Source organism: Cebus imitator, unplaced genomic scaffold (assembly GCF_001604975.1).
Source record: "Cebus imitator isolate Cc_AM_T3 unplaced genomic scaffold, Cebus_imitator-1.0 Scaffold13, whole genome shotgun sequence".
Taxonomy (NCBI): Eukaryota; Metazoa; Chordata; class Mammalia; order Primates; family Cebidae; genus Cebus; species Cebus imitator.
This window is the reverse complement of record NW_016107328.1, coordinates 5,013,841-5,035,613: the sequence shown is the minus strand read 5'-3', so window position 1 is coordinate 5,035,613 and position 21,773 is coordinate 5,013,841.

The window sequence follows — 21,773 nt, the reverse complement described above, 5'->3', positions numbered from 1 at the left end:
TTTTTAGTAGAGACGGGGTTTCACCATGTTGACCAGGATGGTCTCGACCTCGTGATCCACCCGCCTCGGCCTCCCAAAGTGCTGGGATTACAGGCTTGAGCCACCGCGCCCGGCCTTGTACTGTTTCATGGTGTTCTGTGGGGGCTGCTCTTGGTTTCACGACCATCTGCTTTGTTTCCTCCAGCTGCAGAATTGTAGACAGAGATGCATTTATTTTTGGTAGCATGTATTTTCTGAGCTGAGGCCAAGGCAAGCTGCTGTCCAGATCCTCTGAAAAATCACTTCAACCAGCTCACAGAATGACCAACTGATTTTTCGTTGGTATCTCATTCCAAGCAAAAGTTGATGGAAGAAGAAGTGAAGACACATGAACAAAGTAATTAGGATGAAAAGTATCCTGAACCTGGCAAAATTATGTCACAGCTTTGCATAATAATAACTGAACAACAGGCTCCTTGACGCCCTGCTATTTAGTGCCATTTAGTTTCCTCAACGTGTCATGCTGTTCCCTGCTTCCATGTCTTTACATTTGCTGAATGCTTTGTCTTTAAAAGGTCTCCCCAAACCCTTGTCTACTTGGAAGGCTCCTATATCAAGATTACATCTCCCCTTTTCACCCCTTGAGGCCTTTCCTAATGGCCTCCTTCCTAGGTCAGTTAAATTTTAGGCTAAAACTTAATACAGATGTTACATTCAGAAAAGTGTAACACTCTAACTCAATTTTACTAATTATTAGCTTCTGGAGACTGGTTGAAGTTGCCAAAATTTTCTGAGGTTTGGTATCCTTCTCCTCAAAAGAGCACTGTAATGTAACATGTCTCATAACTTAGTTGCGAAGATTTATGCAAGAAGAAAACATAATTTAAGTGATAAAGCATGAACTAGTATGAATATATTCCCAGTAAATATTTTTAAAAGAATAAATTTGAAAAGTGGCTAGCACAGAGCCTATACATAACAAGTGCTTAACAAAGTTTATTTATTCTTACTCTGTTATCCGTTAATGCCTCTTTCACAATAAGCATTCTTTGCAGGATCCTCTAATTGTCACCCTTGTATTTGTAGAAATTGCCATAGTACATGGCATGTGGAAAACCTTCAATGACTGTTTTACAGGACATTTATAGATAACTTTTCACTTTAATACAGGAATAATACAGGGTGGTCACAGGAGAATAGAAAATTCCAGGCAACAGTCTCACATGACTAGCAAAAAGGAAACAGGTGGAATAGCTGCATATACTAGGGGTGATAAGACCCTGAAAAACAGAATGGGGGCCAACCTGGCTGAGACCAACTAGACCCAACATGGAGCTAGATGTGACTTAGGTCTTACCTAGACCTCATTATATTCTCATTACCATACTAAATTACACACCCATCAGTGCTATGACAGTTACAGAACACTGATACTTATAAAAATGGGTGGCACCATATTTCCATGAAATCTTTTACCTTTTTCCAGAAATCTCCATGAATATGACTCCCCTTGATTAAATAAACCCATAGAGATAGATGCCCCAAGCCCCATGGAGCACAACTCGCTCTCTTGAGTACACCCAAACTCCCCTTTCTTGAGTGTGTACTTTCACTTCGCAGTAAATCTCCACACTTCCGCTATTATTTGACTTGTCCTTGAATTTCTTCTTGGGTTGGTGTCAAGAGCCTGGACACCAGTCGAAGTTGAGTTCCCACTGACATTTGGGGACCTCCCCTAGCCCATCAATTTAACAAATTGTTTTTCATATGTTTATTTTGATTATTACTTCCACTTGAAGGGGTGGGAATTACATTGTCACTAATTTATATGCAATAAAACTCTGAACCACAAAGAATAAAAATACTTTCTTTAATTAAAGTTGGTAAAAAGTAGATTACAACTTGGGCACAATCCTCCAACTGAATGCTTTCTGCATGTTCGTAGATAGAATTAATCCAATTTGGGTTTGCACGAGCTTTACACATCACCTGCATTAAATAACTGTCCTGATTTTATAGGTAATGTCCAGGAAAAAGAGGCCTGCCCAAACTCACACAGCCACTTTGAAGTGATTGCATTTTCTGAATAATCCAACGGCTCAGGATGAGAGATTACCTTATTTTGATAAATAAACCAAATTGTTGATAAATAAACCAAATTATTGCTACTCACTAGTCTAAATGGGTTGTGTTCAGAAATGCTGAATATTTATGGTCGACAAGAAAAACTTGAGTTCATTTACGTCTCTTTTAATACATTGGTTACCTCATGTAGAATAATTGCTACTTTTACTCACAGTACTTGAAGACTGCACATTACTGAGTCATAGTTTAGCTAATGCCTGAATTCAGTTGACAACATGCTATTTATGGAAGAAAATAAAAGACTGTAATGTTTTGAATTTGAACCAGTCTTTTTTACTTTGAACTTTGAATGCATGTAATTGGAAATTTTAAAAGCTCGAACCTAGTTTCAAGTAACAGAAAACTGATCCATTGAAAAAAGCAGAGTGTGTGGCTGGGTGTTTATTCTCTATAATAGCATCCCCATTCAGTGACACGTTTCAGAAGTGCTTGCCTGTGTCTGGATGAGAAACCACTGCATTTTCAAAAACTCTTGTTCACAACTCAGAAACATTTAGTATTGTTTTCTGTCAATAGAAGATGGGGTCGTATTTAACTGCCTTCAGGATGGTTTGATGATTATTGTAAATCTGCTGCATGGAAAAAAATGGCTTACATTTCCTCCTTAGTACAACAAATGGCAGTCCCTCCTTATCCAGGGTTTTCTGTGCGGTGGTTTCAGTTGCCCAAGGTCAGCTCTGATCAGAAAATACCCAATGATAAATTCCAGAAATAAACAATTCATAAATTTTAAATTACATGCCTTCTAAGTAGCCTGATGAAATCTTACACTGTCCCTCTCCATCTTACCTGGGAGGTGAATCATCCCTTTGTCCAGCATATCCATGCTGTATATGCTGCCTGACAACGAGTGAGTCACTTAGCCTTCCAGGTTATCAGTCCTCCATGTTATCAATCCTTCATGGTACTGCTGTTCTTGCATCACAGTGCTTGCCTTCAAGTCACCTTTATCTTCCATAACATTTCCTGAAAGCACAAAGAGTAGTGATACTGGCAATTCAAATATGCCAAAGAGAAGACTCAAGCGCACCCTTTAAGAGAGAAGGCAAAATTTATCAACTTAATGGAAGGAAAAAAATTCTGTTTGGGTTGCTTAGATCTATGTAAGAAGGAATTGTCTATCCATAAAATTGTGAAGAAGGAAAAAGATATACATGGTAGTTTTGCTGTTGTACCTCAAACTACAAAGTCACAGCCACAGTGTATGGTAAGTGCTTAAGATGAAAAAAGGCATGAAATTTGTGGGTGGAAGGCATGCACAGAAATGCTCTTCAATTAATGGCCATCAGGTTCCACACTAACCTAGTTTTGGGCATCTACAGGGGATCTTGGACTGTATCCCTCGAGGATGAGAGGTGGGCAACTGTAATTTCCATTTTCTCCCAGGAAGGGCACACACAACAGCACATTCACAGAGGAGTCCTGGGAACACACATTCAGCATTCAGCACAGCAGAATTCAAATAAGCAGTAAATTCATGACAAGATGTGAAGTTTGTGGAGATAGAAATCAGGAGACATTTCTTTCAGGGCTGATTTTTGCCACTAGTGTGCTGTGTGGCCAATACTCTTATTTGCCTATAAAACCATCATTTCCAACCATAGAACCCAAGCTTTGTTGAAGGGTGTCATAACCCCAAGCATTGGATCATAATAGGATAAATCATGCCATCCACGACAGTCTTGTTTCTCTGCCCTCAACAGGGCCTTAATGGATGAATAAGTCAGTAAAGCATGGTTAGTAATGATGCCAAACACAGGGACCATTGTGAGACAGGGGCCCAGACTAAGAAGAGAGACTGCAGCATTCAAGATTTATGTAAGGAGTGTGAGGAGTCTAGAGTAGAGAGGTAGTCAAATGAAGGATTGAGCACCTCCTTGAAAACAAACAAACTTAGTTGGGCCTTTATCCTGAAGACAATTAGGCTATGATGGTTGCTTTATTCACAGCACAAGGCTCATATCTTTGAAACTTTGTCCATTTATATTTATAAAACCATATGTTTCCATTATTTGGCTCCAAATACCACATTTATTTTTTACATTTTATCATAGAGATATTTAAGACAGAGGAGCACAACATACATAATACTTCATTCATCTTACCTTGTGAGAAGCTAAGACTTTCCACATAAATTAACATTACTAGATGCTGAAGCTAAGCATTTTTATGTTTACAAACTATCTTTTAATATTATCTATTTTACATCTATCTAATTGATTTTGAAACGTTTTGAAATATATGTTTTCTGCTTTCTCAAAACAGCATTTTTTTTTAACATGATTTAACAACCATATGATTTTCTTTTTTTTTAACTTTTAAGTTCAGTGGTATATGTGCAGGCTTGTTACACAGGCTTGTTATACTTAATACCCAGGTATTAAGCCTAGTGCTCACTGGCTATTTTTCCTGGTTCTCTTTCTCCTCCAACCCTCCACCCACCCTCTACCTTTCAATAGGCCCCAGCATGTTGTTCTCCTCTATGTGTCCATGTGTTCTCATCATTTAGCTGCCGCCTGTAATTACTTACAGGTGGAATTTGGTTTTCTGTTTCTGCGTTAGCTTGCTGAGGAAAATGACCTCCATATCCATCCATGGCCTTACAAAGGATATAATCTTTTTTATGGCTGCATAGTATTCCATGGTATATATGTATCACATTTTTTTATCCAGTCTATCATTGATGGGAATTTAGGTTGATTCCATGTTTTTGCTATTGTAAATAGTACTACAACAAACATATACATGCATGTATATTTATAATAGAGTGATTTATATTTCTTTGGATATATACCCAGTAATGGATTGCTGGATCACATAGTATACCTACCTTTAAGTCTTTGATTTTCTTTCAATGTTTATTTACTGAGCCTCTATCCAGTAGCTGGCACCTTCCTTATGCTTTTAGAGTCCAGGCTAAAAGAAAAAAAGACCACACATGCAAACACATCTTCATTTTAAAGCCTTGTCATCTATACTTATTTATGTCATGATATGGTTCATCTTTCTTCCTTGTATTGTTAGCTCTTTGAGGCCAGGAATCATGTCTGTTTCTATTGTGAATCACCACCACATTCACAGCACCAGCAGAGTCTGGGACATATAGTAGGTTCTCAGTAAATATTCTGCATGAATAAATAATTAGTTAACATATTTGCATTCTGCTCCTGATGCCAATATTTTTTTCTCTGAATTTCATTTATATCTAGTATATCCTAATGGTTAAGAACACAGACTTACAGAGTTGGAATTTCTGGGTTAGAGTATTGGCTTTGTAAACTTCTAGCTCTTGGGAAAGTTATTTAATCTCTTATTCTGTACTTTTATCTGTAAAACGGAGGCATCACAGTGCTTGCCTCATAAGTTTGTTATGTGTATTAAATAGCATAATGACATGGCTAGAAGACGCACACACACACACACATACACACACACCACACCAGTCACAGAGCTAGGATTTGAATTCAGTTCTGTACACTTCAAAAATCGTTCTCTTTGCAGAACATCTGCTCAAACACATATTTATTAAACAATTACTATATTCCAGTTATTATTATAATGCCCTTTTTATAGGTAATCAAACAGAGTTTTAGCAAATTTAAATTATCTGCATGGGTAACCTAACAAGAAATCTGTGAAGATGAGGTATTTTCAACGACTCCAATTTTTTTTCTTTATTTTCTGGAAAGTAACTACCACAAACAATGTTGTTTCTTGTATTTCCCATAGATTTATTGCCCCAAATTACTCAGAATACATCAAGGCCATAAACATTTTTCACAGCTAAGTGGATCTTCCACTCAAAATTTATTGTAGTCCATGGCAAGAATTTGAAGTTTATAAAAGTCTAGCAATAAAACACCCTACAACTTACAGCTTGAGTGAAAATTGCTGAAATTAATGTTATTAGGGTTATAATTTGTCTTCTATATTTTCCATATATTTTATGACCACTATATAGAGTTTTGTTGTTGGTTGGTTTTGTTTTTAGTGAGTGGTAATGAGGTATGCATCTGGCATTGTTAATGAGTCCTGTGTATGCATGGTATTGAAAGTAATGGAAAAGAATCCTGAGACATCACATTTCCCTTTGATGCAATATCCAACTTCTTATTATAAATCACTGTTTCAATTTATTTAATGGTGTCATGTTTGAATGAATTCATTCATTAGTTCAATAACTCTTTATTGAGACATAATATATGTGAGGTATTATGCTAGGCATTGGGAATGTAAACATGAATAACAAACATTCCTGAAATTCAAAGAGCATAGAGTCTAGTGGAAATAACTCTGGTACCAAAAGTTTTTGCATTATTGAAAAAAATAAAGAAATAGATACTACTTGCTTCTTAGAGTCTAAGACTATATTCTCCTCAGTGTGCATTTATGCTGTAAGTGCAAAATATAAACATTAATTCCACTAACATTTTATGCTTTTATTCAGAAAGTTTAGGGCTTTAATTTTCTCCAAATGCAGCCAAAGAGATTGACTGTTAGGAGATGGAAACATTTTGAACTTAACACAACTCTGGCTCTGATCCTAAAATTGAGTTCACTAAAATGTAAGCTCCATAACTGAAACTTTTTTAGTTTATTTGCTCACAAGTGCTTAAAATACTGCCTGATTCATAATAGATGTGTGATAAATATTTGCTGAAGAATATGAGAACACATGTGGGGAAAGGACAGTCTCTTCAATAAATGGTGTTGTGGCCAGGTGCAGTGGCTCATACCTGTAATCCTATCACTTTGGGAAGCTGAGGTGGACAGATCACAAGGTCAGGAGTTCGAGACCAGCCTGGCCAACATGGTAAAACCCTGTCTCTACTAAAAATACAAAAATAAGTTGGGTGTGGTGGCACGTGCCTATAATCCCAGCTACTAGGGAAGTTAAGGCAGGAGAATCACTTGAATCCAGGAGGTGGAGGTTGCAGTGGGCCAAGATTACATCACTGCACTCCAGCCTAGGTGGCAGAGCAAGACGCTGTCTCAAAAAAAGAAATGAAAATAAAAAACAAACAAATAAATGGTGTTGGGAAAACTGGATATCCACACCCAGAGGAATAAATGTATGGAAGTAACACACTGTGTGATATTAGCTTAATTATTTAACCTCACTGGGCAAAGAAGGAATCTGTGTTCTTGTTCTCTCCACCTAGGATACTGAACAATTACAGGAAAATTATACAAACTTTCAGACTGGTGCCTCTAGAAATCAGGATACATAGTCTCTCCTGTGCCATCAGCATTATCCCTTGGCCTCTGTTCTTCCCTAATTCAATTGTTTCATCTCTTCCACAGCACCAAACTGTCTGCACTGCCCTATAGTAGCACATTCTTTCCTAATCCCCCATTTGTATATGGTGAAAAGCAAGACTTTTCTTTCCTCTAAGGTAGTCATTCCACCTGTGCATCATGGTTCATATTCTCCCATTGCTAGGAACACACTCCATTATCTCCCTTTCCCCTTATAAACTGGCTTTTTCCAACAGCATTTAAACATCTTAAAATCTCCTTTTGTTAAACAAGGAAAAAAGGGGTGGAGTGAACAACCTCCATCAACTCCTCTTTCCCCTTCAGCTAATTCTTTTTATTTTTTTAATTTTTTTTTAGAGACGGGGTTTCACCCTGTTGGTCAGACTGGTCTCAAATTCCTGACTTCATGATCCTCCCACCTCGGTCTCCCAAAGTGCTGGGATTACAGGCATAAGCCACCGCGCCTGGCCCCCTTCAGCTAATTCTTTATCACCCTTTCTGAAGGACCAACTTCTTGAGAGAATTGTCTACACTTACTGAATCTTCTAGACGTTATTGTTCTGAACTTATTTCAATTTGGCCTCTTCCCTCATGCTCCCCTGAAATGCCCTTACCTAGGCTATCTGTAGTCTCTGGTGGGTTAGGGATAACAAGTGATTTCAGTCCTCCTCTTACCTGAATTCTCAAATTCTCAAGAGGTTTGCTCCTCTCTTCCTACTTCAATTGTCTCTTCTCTTATTTCTAACTTTGTGCCTTTGCACATCACAAATATGTCCTTTCAGTAGACTTTGCTAGCTGTTATTCCAATGTCTACCCTTGTACATAAAGTGACCTTGGGCTTCTGTTCCAGGCCCTCTCACTTTCTCACTCTGTGCTTTATATGCTCTCTCAACCATACTAACAGCTCTATTTTATTACCTATTTATCAATTCCCAAATTCTCTGTTGAATTTTATTTAGCATTCTGAATTTTAACTCAATTTAGAAAACCTACAATCCCCTAAAATAAACATGTAAAAATTGTTATTGATACTAGATACATTCTCTAAATGGTTGGGGCCCTTTTGGCAGGAAATTATCTTGTATAATTTGAAGACCAACTGAGGTAGATCAGCTGAACTTGTTTTCTGAGCACCATTAAGGAGCCTGCTCATCAAAAACAAGATGCAGTAAGGAACTTGGCTGAAACCAGCAGATGGTGATGAAAGCAATCTCTGGTTGCCCTCAGTGCTCATTATTAAAGACACTCATATTGGTACCATGTCAGTTTACAAATGCCATGGAAACAATCAAGAAGTTACCATATAAGTTTCCAGGAACTTCTCCTTCTTTTCTAGAAAATGCTGAATAATCCTCCCTTTAATTAGCATCTAATCAAGATAGAATATTACTATAGCCAGCCAGTAATCCATGCTGTGGCTGCTGATTCTTTGGACTGCTCTGCCTATGGAGACATTTTGCTGTATACTGTTACTCTAACAAACTTGCTTACTTTCACTGCTCAGCTACTCTTGAATTCTTTCCTGAGTAAAGCCAAGAAGTGTCTTGGGCTAAGACCAAATTTGGGGTATGCCTGCATCACAACCAACAGAACTCTAAGAGAAATATCTTGGTACGTGGTAAACAGCATGTGAAACTAGTTAAGCAACACTGTGGCCCAAGTACAATTTAGAAAAAAGTGCATACACATTTATTTTATAAGCCAAATTTCCATAATCTGCCCTTAATTTCATTTCCCTCACAACTTAATAACCCTACGAGGGAGATATTGTTAAGAAGGAATTCTAACATGCTTGTCAAGGTTTTGGCATTTGTGCTAAATTCTTACCATCACGTATCATCACAAGGAAGTGTATTTCCTGATATTCCAAATAAACAATGACCATGACAGGATTTGTCATAAGTAAACAAGGGAGCATCCGTGAGTCTTATCCAAACCATATGGGGAGGATAGTGCCTTGTAAAAGGTCATCTGTGAAACACAAAAGGGTGGGGGTGTGGATTTATTTGTCACTTTTATTTAGGGTCACAGAGTTATGGTTAAATTCAACATTGTTATGGTATATCTCAGTAATTCCTCACATGGTTTTAAACTCAATGAAGATAAGAATTAAGTTAACTCCCTACAAACTTATGTTAATAAATCAGTCCAGTGCCTGTAGAATAGTATTACTAACTGTTTGATGAGTGCATTCATGAGGAATGAATAGATAAATAAATTGATGGGTAAAAGACACGATTTTCTTTGTATTAACTCCTATTTTACCTTATTTACATGCATCTAATTTATGACATAAATCACTTTCTACTAGCAAATATAGCTCCCTTATGGGTATGTAATTTTCAATACTGGGCTGAAATGCTCACATGACTTTTACATATATGGGATCAATTAAATCTTCAGATCATCTTCACGAATTTACATTTTATGTCAATTGCCATCTATATTGAGTGTCACAACAGATCCTTGGAAACAACTGAAGACTTAACCTTTTATTTAGTCGAACGTCACTAAAGAACTAACAACATAAGTTGCGACAGTGAGAGAGAATCACATGAAATAGAAAGAAGAGAGTGTTTGGATTCCGATAAACCCAGGTTCAAGTCGCAGTTCACTACAGCATGGCCATAGACAAGTTAGCTAACTTCTCAAACCTCAGTTAATTCATCCACAAGATAAGAATAATTAAGATAATCCTGAAGAAGGAATAGAAAATATACTATGTGCCTTCTCTGTTTTCCACTCTTGATTTATATTACAGGCATATATTTTTTTTTTAACTGAACCCAGTTGAAGCCCAATATTTGTTTTTAAAATATGCTCAATGTGGCCATAACCAGACCAGAGTCCATGTCAGATATGAACTTATTTATCATCGTTTCTCTATAGAATTTCATGAGGAATAGAGCTAATGCATATGAAGGCTTAATATATACCATGTGTTCATCGCCTGGTGTCTGTATAATTTCTGGTTCATTTGAACCAGGCTTGAGATTAATAATCAGTGGGTCACTGAAGAGCTGCCCAGGCTTTCTAGTCTTATTAACAATATCTTCAGCCCCTCTTTGTGCCACACTTACCGAACATAGAAATAATGCAGCAATGCTATAATCTCCAGACAGTGTAATGAAGAGTTAATCTTTCACATAGTCAGCCCAGTTAGCTTCTTGGAGCCAATTTTCCTCATGTATAAAATCAGAGTGATAATAGCATCTACCTCATAGGATTCCTGGGAGAGTAACTGAGATGCTAGACATAGAGCACAGAACACAAAGCTGAGCACATTATTTGGCCCTCTCTAAGTGGAAGTTTCTGTTTTTCTTGGAAACGTAGACTCTGGCACAATGGACGATCAAAATGAAGATTGTTTCCAGTTGAAAATTCATCAGTGAGTCCATCAAAGTTCAGTGACAAATTGAACTTAGGTCACATTTTAATATGTAACAGACTCATTTGGTTGCAAGATAGAAATCAAACTCATTGTATTTTAAGCATATGAAAACCAATGAAATACAAAGGTGATTCTACCGGCAGGCCAGACCTAGGAACCAATTTTGTCAAAGCTTCTTTTTTCAATTGTATTCCTTTCTTTCCTAAATGTGGGCTTTCCTCCAATGACTGGAAGAAAACATCGCCTAAAGCAACTCCAGACGTAAGTAATTTCAGCTTAGCACCTTGAATAAGAGGAGAGATTCTTCTCAAATCAGTCAAGATAATTCCGATTGGCTCAACTTGCATCACATGCTCATCCTAGTACTAATAGGACTGGTCAGATACCTAGACCCCTTGTCAAAGAAAAGGATTTATTGCAGGAAGGAAAATATAGCACAGTAGGCAGAAGCATTGAAAGGAGGAAAGGCTTTATGAGAAAAAGAAGACCGAAGCACAAGAAAGAATGAGTAGAAGTTGGATTTGTGGAAAGAACAAGAAAATGCTACTTTTGGTAAAGCAATTTTAACCAATTTTAAGCAATTTTAATATATGATGGCTATAGTCATTACATATTAAGAAAGAGAAATATTATATATATCTATATGCATGTATATTATATATTAAGAACGCCATTAATATATAATGGCTATAACCATTATATATTAAGAAAGAGAAAACAGTAAATGTTATTTTGCCTAAACCTAAATCAGAATGGGAAAATACTAATCACAAAATAGCAATAATATTATAACAATAAGAAGTACCTTTTACAGATTGCTAGGTACTGCAATATGACAGCTGTATATATTATATTTAATTCTCCAAGCAGCCCTATAGAAAGATAATGTTATCATTCATTTGCCAATAAATAAATGGCAGCTTAAAAAGTTATTAGCCCAACAATTAATATTTAAGCTTGATTCAAATTCATTTTATTCATTCAACATAATTTTATTGACTACCTACTATGTGTTACTCTCAACCGGCATAGAGTGTGAACAAGGCAGTTTGTTACATTTTTTTTGAGAGGGAGTCTTGCTCTGTCGCCAGACTGGAATGCAGTGGCGTGATCTCGGCTCACTGCAACCTCCGCCTCGCAGGTTCAAGTGATTCCCATGCCTCAGGCTCCCTAGTAACTGAGACTAATGGTGTGCCACCACACCCAGCTAGTTTTTTGTATTTTAGTAGAGACAGGTTTTCACCATGTTGGCCAGGATGGTCTCAATCTCCTGACATTGTGATCCACCCACCTTGGCTCCCCAAAGTGCTGGCATTACAGGTGTGAGCCACTGTGCCCGGCCCACACTGTTTTCTTAATGAGCTGAATAAACTACAGTTTCATGGTAGAAAAAAAATTTTCACATTAATATTCTGAAATTTGTCAACTGATTAACAGAAACAGAAACTATTCTTTGAACTATTGAATGCCCTGTTCTAATTCATCTAGATTTTCCACAGATCTAGTGAAAATATTTTAAAAATTTAAATTATATCTATAAAAAATATTTCTACCAACACCAAACAAAATCTTATATAACTTCTGAGATGGAGAGTCAATATTCTATTTTTGTTTGGAATAAGAAGTACATATTCTCATTAGCAAGCAGGCAAGACAAGATTATTTGATTTTTAATTTTGTTTTATTTTTAATTTTTGTGCTACATTTTAGGTGTATGTATTTGTGGGGCACATGAGATGCTTTGATGCAGGGCTGCAATGTGAAATACTCATGTCATGGAGAATGGGGTGTCCATCTCCTCAGCTGTTTATCTTTTGTGTTACAAACGATCCAATTACACTCTTTTTATTACTTTAAAATAGACAATTATTGACTATAGTTACCCTGTTGTGCTATCAAATAGTAGGTCTTATTCTTTCTTTTTTTTTTTTTTAGTACAAATGTCTCCATTTTTATTCTTTTGTTCATGAAACTTTTTTTTGTTTGTTTGTTTTATTTTTATTTTTATTTTTTTCCCATTTATTTATTTTATTGCATTTTAGGTTTTGGGGTACATTTGAAGAACATGCAAAATTGTTGCATAGGTACACACGTGGCAGTGTGATTTGCTGCCTTCCTCCCCATCACCTACATCTGGCTTTTCTCTCCTTGCTATCTCTCCCCAGCTCCCCACCCCCCACCGTCCCTCCCCTATTTCCCCCCAACTGACCCCACTGTGTAGTGCTCCCCTCCCCGTGTCCATGTGTTCTCATTGTTCAACACCCGCCTGTGAGTGAGAACATGCAGTGTTTGATCTTCTGCTCTTCTGTCAGTTTGCTGAGAATGATGGTTTCCAGGTTCATCCATGTCCCTACAAAGGACACAAACTCATCGTTTTTGATGGCTGCATAATATTCCATGGTGTATATGTACCACATTTTCCCTATCCAGCCTATTGTCGATGGGCATTTGGGTTGGTTCCAGGTCTTTGATATTGTAAACAGTGCTGCAATGAACATTCGTGTGCACGTGTCCTTATAGTAGAACGATTTGTAATCCTTTGGATATATACCCAGTAATGGGATTGCTGGGTCAAATGGAATTTCTATTTCTAGGTCCTTGAGGAATCGCCACACTGTCTTCCACAATGGTTGAACTAATTTACACTCCCACCAACAGTGCAAAAGTGTTCCTATTTCTCCACATCCTCTCCAGCATCTGTTGTCTCCAGATTTTTTAATGATCGCCATTCTAACTGGCGTGAGATGGTATCTCAATGTTGTTTTGATTTGCATTTCTCTGATGACCAGTGATGATGAGCATTTTTTCATATGTTTGTTGGCCTCATGTATATCTTCTTTTGTAAAGTGCTTTCTATTTTGTTTATACTCATTAACCATCCCCCGCACTCCCCATTCTCCCACTATCCTTTTCAGCCTCTGGTAACCATCCTTCTACTCTCTATGTCCTTAAGTTCAATTGTTTTGATGTTTACGTCACACAAATAAGTGAGATGATGTGATGTTTGTATTTCTGTGCCTGACTTATTTCTGTTAACATAATGATCTCCAGTTCTATCCCTGTTGTTGCAAATGACAGGATCTCATTCTTTTTAATGGCTGAATAGTACTCTATTGTGTATATATATTTTCTTTAGTCATCTGTTGATGGACACGTAGGTTGCTTCCAAATCTTGGTTATTTTGAATAGTTCTGCAACAAAGAGTGCCGATGTATCTTCAACATACTGATTTCCTTTCTTTTGGGTTTATAGCCAGCAGTGGGATTGCTGGATCACAGAGTAGCTCTATTTTTAGTTTTTATGAGGAATCTCCAAATTGTTCTCCATAGTGGTTATACTAAGGTACATTCCCAACAACACTGTATGAAGGTTCCCTTTTCTCTGCATGCTTGCCAGCATTCATTATTGCCTGTCTTTTGAATAAGAGCCATTTTAATTGGTGTGAGATGATATTGTGGTTTTGATATGCATTTCCCCTATGATCGATAATGTTGAGCACCTTTTCATATAACTGTTTGTCACTCATATGTCTTCTTTTGAGAAATGTCTATACTGATCTTTTGTCAATTTTTAAATCAGATTATTAGATTTTTTTCTACAAAGTTGTTTGAGCTGCTTATTTATTCTGGGTATTAAGCCCTTGTCAGATGGGTAGGTGGCAAACATTTTCTCCCATTCTGTGGGCTGTCTCTCCATTTTGTTGATTGTTTCCTTTGCTGTGCAGAAGCTTTTTAACTTGGTGTGATCTCAAGTGTTCATTTTTGCTTTGGTTGCCTGTGCCTATTGAATATTATTCAATAAATAGATTATTTTTATGTTATTTTCCTATAGGGAATCTCTGTGTTGGTTCAAAATATACAGAAAATATTTTAAATTATTAATTCAAAGTATATTTATTTAGCATTTACTAATAAATAATTATCCAGCCTCCACTTCTATTCCTATCTAAAGTGCCTGCTACACGTAAGGCCACTCATTCCATTGTTGTGTATATTTTCCTTGTATGTGTTCAAAATGCCCTCTGCAGCTTCCTTTCCTTCATTCTGACACCTGTTTGAAGTTATTGTAAATAGATGTACATTTTTATTCTATTCAGTTATTTCATTTTTCAAGAGCAGCATAAATCTTTACACTATTAGTTATTAACCCAGCTATATCATTTCTGAATTTTACCTATTCTTTTATTTTTATTTTATAATTTAAAAACTCATACAAATAAAACAATAGAAATCATAGAAAACATACTTTTGAAGAAAACAATTTTATATATGACCAATATTAACATATGGTATAATCTCCCATACTTTTTCTCATGCATATGTGCATACATATAATTTCTAAACAAATATTCATTATACAATACACTGTGTATTATAGACCTCCTCCATCAGTAAATAGCAATTTCAAATTTCATTTTATGGCTACATACTATACCCTTGTGAGCCCTATAATGTATTTAACAAATCGTCATCTTAAGAATTTATTGAATTTTCAATAGATCAAAATGCAAAACATCAAAAAAGACCCCCAGCAATCTTACAATGCTATCTTTGCTCTCCTTGTTTTTTTTTTTTTTTTGAATAAATTTCTAGGAGTATGAGCGTTGTGTCACAGCACATCAGCACATACAGTTCTTAAAGTTCTTGTGTGTGCTTCTAAGATGCATCCAAAATACTGTAGCAGTCAATGTTCATTTCAGCAGTGCATAAGAGAGACTTTCTATTTCTCTTTTGAATCAGTGCTCCAACTGTCACCTATTTGTCCTGGGAGCCATTCCGATTTGCTAGTTTTTCTCAAAATGTTGGCTCTTTGTAACTAATCCTGGTTTTAAGTGTGAAATGGTTGATACAGAGTAGGATTAACTTATGCCTTCTTTGTTCTAAATACAATTTCCCTTAAAAATAAAACTATGATTACAAAGGATTTTGGCAGCACTATCAAACTGGTTTCTCACGAAGGAGTTGAGCTCATTACCACCATTCACATAGTCCCTTTCTTCTATCCTGTAACTTCCGATGTCAACTTTTACAACCCAAAGCACTGCACTGAAGTTAAACAAATCAACTCCAAAAGCTAAAATTAGAGGATCCTCCCTTTCTACAAGTTAAAATGAGACTCTTCAGTGCAATACAAATAACTTGAAAAATTAGCTGGGAGAAAACATCCAAAAGGGAACCTCAGATGAAAAACAATTAGCTTTGTTCTTCCAGCAGGCAAAAGAATATGTGGCTTCAATTTTTCTTTTGATTCTATTTAATTTCCTTTCATTGGCAATTATCCTATTAAACTGGCTGTTTTGTTTTCACTTAAGTAATTAATCCCTCAGAGCTCAAGATTGCCTCCTTCAATGGCAAAATTTGGCCCTGCACAGTTTTTCCAGAATTTTCCAGGCTACAGACCTCTTGTAAAAGTGACTTTGCTCTAGTCTTTTCCTGAAATCAGTCTCCTAGAGACCCTGGGAAGGAAACTTTCTGAGCATTTATTAAAGGAGAGAAATAAAGTACGTGTAGCTGCTATTTCTAGGTGTGAGGCTTTTCCTACAGCGCACATAAGAAGCTGCTGCTCTAATTTTAAAACTCAAATTTAGTTCAAGCAGTGTTTATTGAGTATATACTAAAGGGCCAAGACTGAGGACTCAGAGAGATTATTTCTTGCCCTAAAAACACAATAACACAAAACCCAAAAAATTATAGTTGGGAAAATGCACATAATTTTGACAATAGAAAAGATCAGTGGGCTTTGGAGCTTGGAAACCAGACCAATCTCGGTTCAAATTACAGATTTGCTACTACCTGACCCTGTAGCCTTGGACAACCTTCAAAGTCTCAGCTTCTTCATCTAGATTCTAGACCAAGAAATGAGGATGATGAAATCGGAAGCAAATGGATGAAGTAGTTAAGGGTCTTGTAAATACCACGGGATCATCATGATCAATGTCGTATTCACTGGTAGCATTAATATAAAGAAATCCAATCACAAGGCAAAATATAGATATCAAAATGTAAACTTAACCTATGACTGTATTATGGAGATGTTAAAGAAAGGACAGAGGCAAGGCTGTGCAGACAGCTGGTCAGGAGTTCCGCATGGTGTTCTGTGCTCTCCAAGTCTTTCTGTGTTTCTACTTGGTTTGGGGCCAACAGGATGTGGTGATCTGCTTCAGCTTGACTCTTGATGGGGATTATTGTGATTGTGGTTCTGTGGCCCACTAGGGCTTGAAGAACAAAGAAATCTATTCCAAAAATCTCCTGGCAGGAGACTAGGAGATTGATCCAGTCCAGAGACACATGAACCACCAGGGGACTTTTAGAGATATAAGGGATATTTATTTGTCTTTTTGCATTTTCTCTTCTATTTGTTGCCTGACTTTCACTTTCATCTCTTCCCTCTCCTATGCAAAGTAAGAATTTTAGCTCACCCTGTTTGATGGTGGCTGAACCAAGACGGGAGTTATCCTTGTTACGTCAGAATTTATGTTCTTGTGGAGAACATTTTTAAAGGGGTCAGGAGCTAGTGTTATTCTATTTATGATAAATAGGTTATTCTGCAAGGTCTGGCACAGAAGTTCCATACATCCAAACACACATGAAATATTCTGTCTCACAGCATCACCTTAAGAATCAACCTGGATTCTTGATTCCAGGAATAAAGGGACTAGGAGCAGGACCTCACATAGCAGCTGGAGGGATATCCTCGGGAAAGGCAATGGGCCAGAGCTGGGAAAAAGGCCTCAGGCCATTTGGGGGAACAAGGTGTCAGCAAAATGGTCCTTTCCAGTGTAGAGCCAGATTGCTGATATGAGGAACAAGGGATTCTTTTAAATTATGATAGTTAATTGGAATCCACAGGTGTTAAGAATGTCTTGATTGTGTCTTAGAGATCTATGGACCCATAGATAGCAATACAAAAAGCAGTTTTTCTGGAGACAGGGTTTACTACTTGCATGATATTCTCAAAGCAGTTCATAGTCCCCCGATAAGTTAAACCAAGTATAATACTTAAATTAGATAATGTTCTTCATGCATTAAAACAGGAAGTGATTGGCACAGAGTCAGACTCAATGGGATATTTAGAAATTTCACCCTATTCATAGTGAGCTTATAAGATATTACAGGCAGTAAACAAGCAGGAGGAATTTTAAAAAACTACTGAAAGACACTCAGAATCCTTCAAGAGGGTTAATTACTTGATCTAATTGCTGAAACAGGGCCTCTGTGACTCTCAAAGCATTGCAACTTCCCATTTCATTGAAGACATTGCTTCAAACATAACTACTATTTAATGAAATAAAGGCCATGCGAGTGATGCCAGAGCATAATTAATAAGATGTTGGAATTGAAAACTAGCTTTTAAAAGTTCAAAGGTGCAGCTCATCACCAGCTGCCTTTCCTATTCTATTGGCCAACATCACTCTGAGCCTACTGACTCTTACTTGCTTCTTTTGCAAATGGGTCACTGTTTCTTTTATTTATTTATTTATTTATTTAGAGACAGAGTCTTGTTATGTCACCCAAGCTAAAGTGCAGTTGTGCAATCTTGGCTCACTGCAACCTCTGCCTCCCAGATTCAAACGATTCTCCTGCCTCAGCCTCCCGAGTAGCTGGGATTATCGGGGCCTGCCACCACTCCTGGCTGATTTTTATATTTTTAATAGATACAGGGCTTCACCGTCTTAGCCAGGCTGATCTCAAACTCCTGACCACATGATCCACCTGTCTCGAACTCCCAAAGTGCTGGGATTACAGGCATAAGCCACCATGCCTGGCCGCAAATAGGTCACTATTTCTTTAATAAAGAAAGTGAAACAAATGAGGAAATTGCCCCAAAGAAGCACACTAAAATAGGGAAACAGAGAAATTCCAAACAAGGAAAGAAACAGACGGACCAATTCAAAGAAAGTAGTGTTCTGAAATCATTTAATGTAGAAGGATTCCTGTATACTTCAATACATCTTTAGTATATACTTATAGAATTCTACTGTAAATATTTCAATAATTTGCCTATTCTTAAACATAACAGTATTGGCTATTCTGATGGTTTGAACATTTTGTGTGTCCTGTGCATCTCTTTTAACCTCTCCAAGTATGACTTCCTTCTACATGTTTAATTTCAAATATATAAAGTGATACTATGTGGAAGAGGATAGAGATTTTCTTAGTGTTACTTAATGAACAGCTATGATGAAAGTTATCAGAAAGCATATTTTAGTTGACTATAAGAAAATAGTTTTTGCTAATTAGTACTAACTTTATGGGGAACAAACTGCTTTTTGAAGTAGTGAGCTTATAATTTGTAAAGGTGTCCAAATAAGGCAAGACAACCCATCAGGGATGTTATAAAAATGCTTTATACATTGAATTAAAATATAAAGTAGCAAAACGAATTCAGATTCTGTGATCAAAGAGCTTGATCCAAACAAGTACAAGAGCATTTCCATATTAAGCCTTTGTAAAATTCCACATTGAATGATAATATGTGTGTGCTCTTCATGGTGGTGATACCTGTCTACTGAGAAAGAGAAATAGGAGGCAGGAGGAATGGTTTCAAAGGTAATTCATAGGATATTAAACTCATATTGAAGAGTTCAATAGCAGGGAAGCTATGATTTCTGTACATCTTTTAGGTGAATGTTCAAGGTACAGTGAAGATGGGATATAATATGTTAAACATTTGCTCAAAATCTCATAGAAGTGTGCTGAGAGCCGTTTACATCACAGATTCTATCTAGCTGATGAGAAAAACAAAATGAATAGAAAAGAATAAAAATTTTGTGGTTTAGAACTTACCAGGAACTTTAAAAGGGAATAATGGAGAACCACAAAACACCTCTGCCATGCTTAGAATGGAAGGGCAGAGCTCAGAAGAAGTGGAGCTGGACCTCCTGGGAGGAATCTCTCTGCATGCCTCAGAATTAGTGAAATGGGTGCACAAAGATGGGTGTTCCAACAGCACACAAAAGGAAGGTTCTGTGCTGGTGAACATTGAAGACCCTATTGCAGAAGGTACAGTAATTTTTCAGGAAATCCACTTGTCCTCTCCCTAAACTACCCAAATCTCTTGTTTTTCAATCTCAGTATTCCTAGGCTCCCTCCTTCCTTCCACTATTAGAATGACATCTAATGCACCTGTCAGGTTGCAGTGCTTGCCATTCTTGGAATATGCCATGCACACTTGAGCATCAGGAATTGTATACAGTCTTCCCTCTGTCTGGAACACCCCTCCATTCCACTCCTGCCATCACAGGCAAAAATGTAGTGAAGACTGTGCATTACCATGGTCAGTTTCCTTTCCAGTATAACAACTTTTCCCTCGGTATTTTAATTGTAAATTGATCTGATCACTGATTTATTTATTGCTGTATCCCCAGTGCCTGAAATGATGCCCACCATGCAGTAATGGCCAAGTAAATGATGTTGACTAAATTTTTAAAAGGCAAAAAAAGTTGCTTTTTGAATGAGGCGTGGCCTTTTCTTCCCTATAACTCCAATGTCTACTTCTGTATCTGGACATCATCATCCAAGCCATACTTGAGGCAAATAAATACATTGTGTACATCATCATCCAATCCATACTTGAGGCAAAGAAAGCCATTTTCCACATGGTGTCCTGAAGAGCTCTGGCTCAAACCCAGCATCAGAAGTGTGAACCTCTACCTTTTCCTTCGGGCAGTGATGGCAACTGATTGTCAGGAGAAATGAGGCAATAACGTTTTAGAAGTACAAGATTTACTAAATATGCTAATCTTAACTGGAATTAATGAGAAGTCACATATTGAAACATCCCCAGAAGTTGTCAAACATACTTGGACTTACATATTTCTGTAAGAAAAAACAGAGAGAGAGAGAGAGAGAGAGAGAGAGAGAGAGAGAGAGAAACTTTCCCTTCCATTGTTTTCTGTATTTACTTCATTTTCCCCAAATTAGATTTGTGCAGTTACCTCCTTGTATATCCAGATGTATTATTAGGGTTCTCCAGAGAAACACATGTAGATATATAGAAAAGAGTTATTAGGAGGAATTTTCTCATGCAATTATGAACACTAAGAAGTCCCAAAATCTGCCATATACTAGCTAGAAAGTGTATGGCAGTCCTGGAAAGCCAGTGGTATATTCCAATCCAAGGCCAAATGCCTGAGAACTAGGGAGTCTGCTTGTGAAAGTCCCAATCTGAGTCCAAAAGCTTGAGAACCAAGAGCACTGATGCTCCAGGACAGAAGGAGATGGATGTCCCAGCTCAAGTAAAGATGTGCCCTTCCTCTGCCATTTTATCCTGTTCAGAGCCTCAACTTATTGGATGACGTCCACCCACATTGATGAAGGAAGACTTCTTCACTGAGGCTACAAGTTCAAATGCTAATTTCATCTGCAAACACTTTCACAGACGTACCAAGAAATAGTTTTTTTTTTTTTTTTTTTTTTTTTTTACCAGCTGTCTGGGCATTTTTTTTAGCCCAGTCTAGCTGACAAATAAAAGATCATATTGAAAGAATGTGGACAGTATTAGTTTGTTCTCTTGCTGCTGATAAAGACATAGCCAAGGCTGGGTAATTTATAAAAGAAAGGCTTAATGGACTCACAGTTCCACATGGCTGGGGAGGCCTCACAATCATGGTGGAAGGGAAAGGAAGAACAAAGGTACATCTTACATGGTGGCAGGCAAGAGAGGGCATGTGCAGGGGAACTTCCCTTTATAAAACCTCAGATCATGTGAGGCTTATTCACTATCACAAGAACAGCATGGGAAAGTCCCGCCCTCCTGGTTGAGTTACCTCCCACTGAGACTCTCCCATGACATACGGGAATTATGGTAGCTACAATTTGAGATATGTGTGGGGACACAGCCAAACCATATCAGGGGCTGAGCATCATAGACTCATTGTTTCATTTTGCATCTGCATTGTCTTTCCTTCCTAGTTGATTTCCTTCCAAAATTTTCTCACTTTATAACTTTTCTATAATTAAAATTTTGCATATATCCAGGTGTCACTTTGTATTCTTTT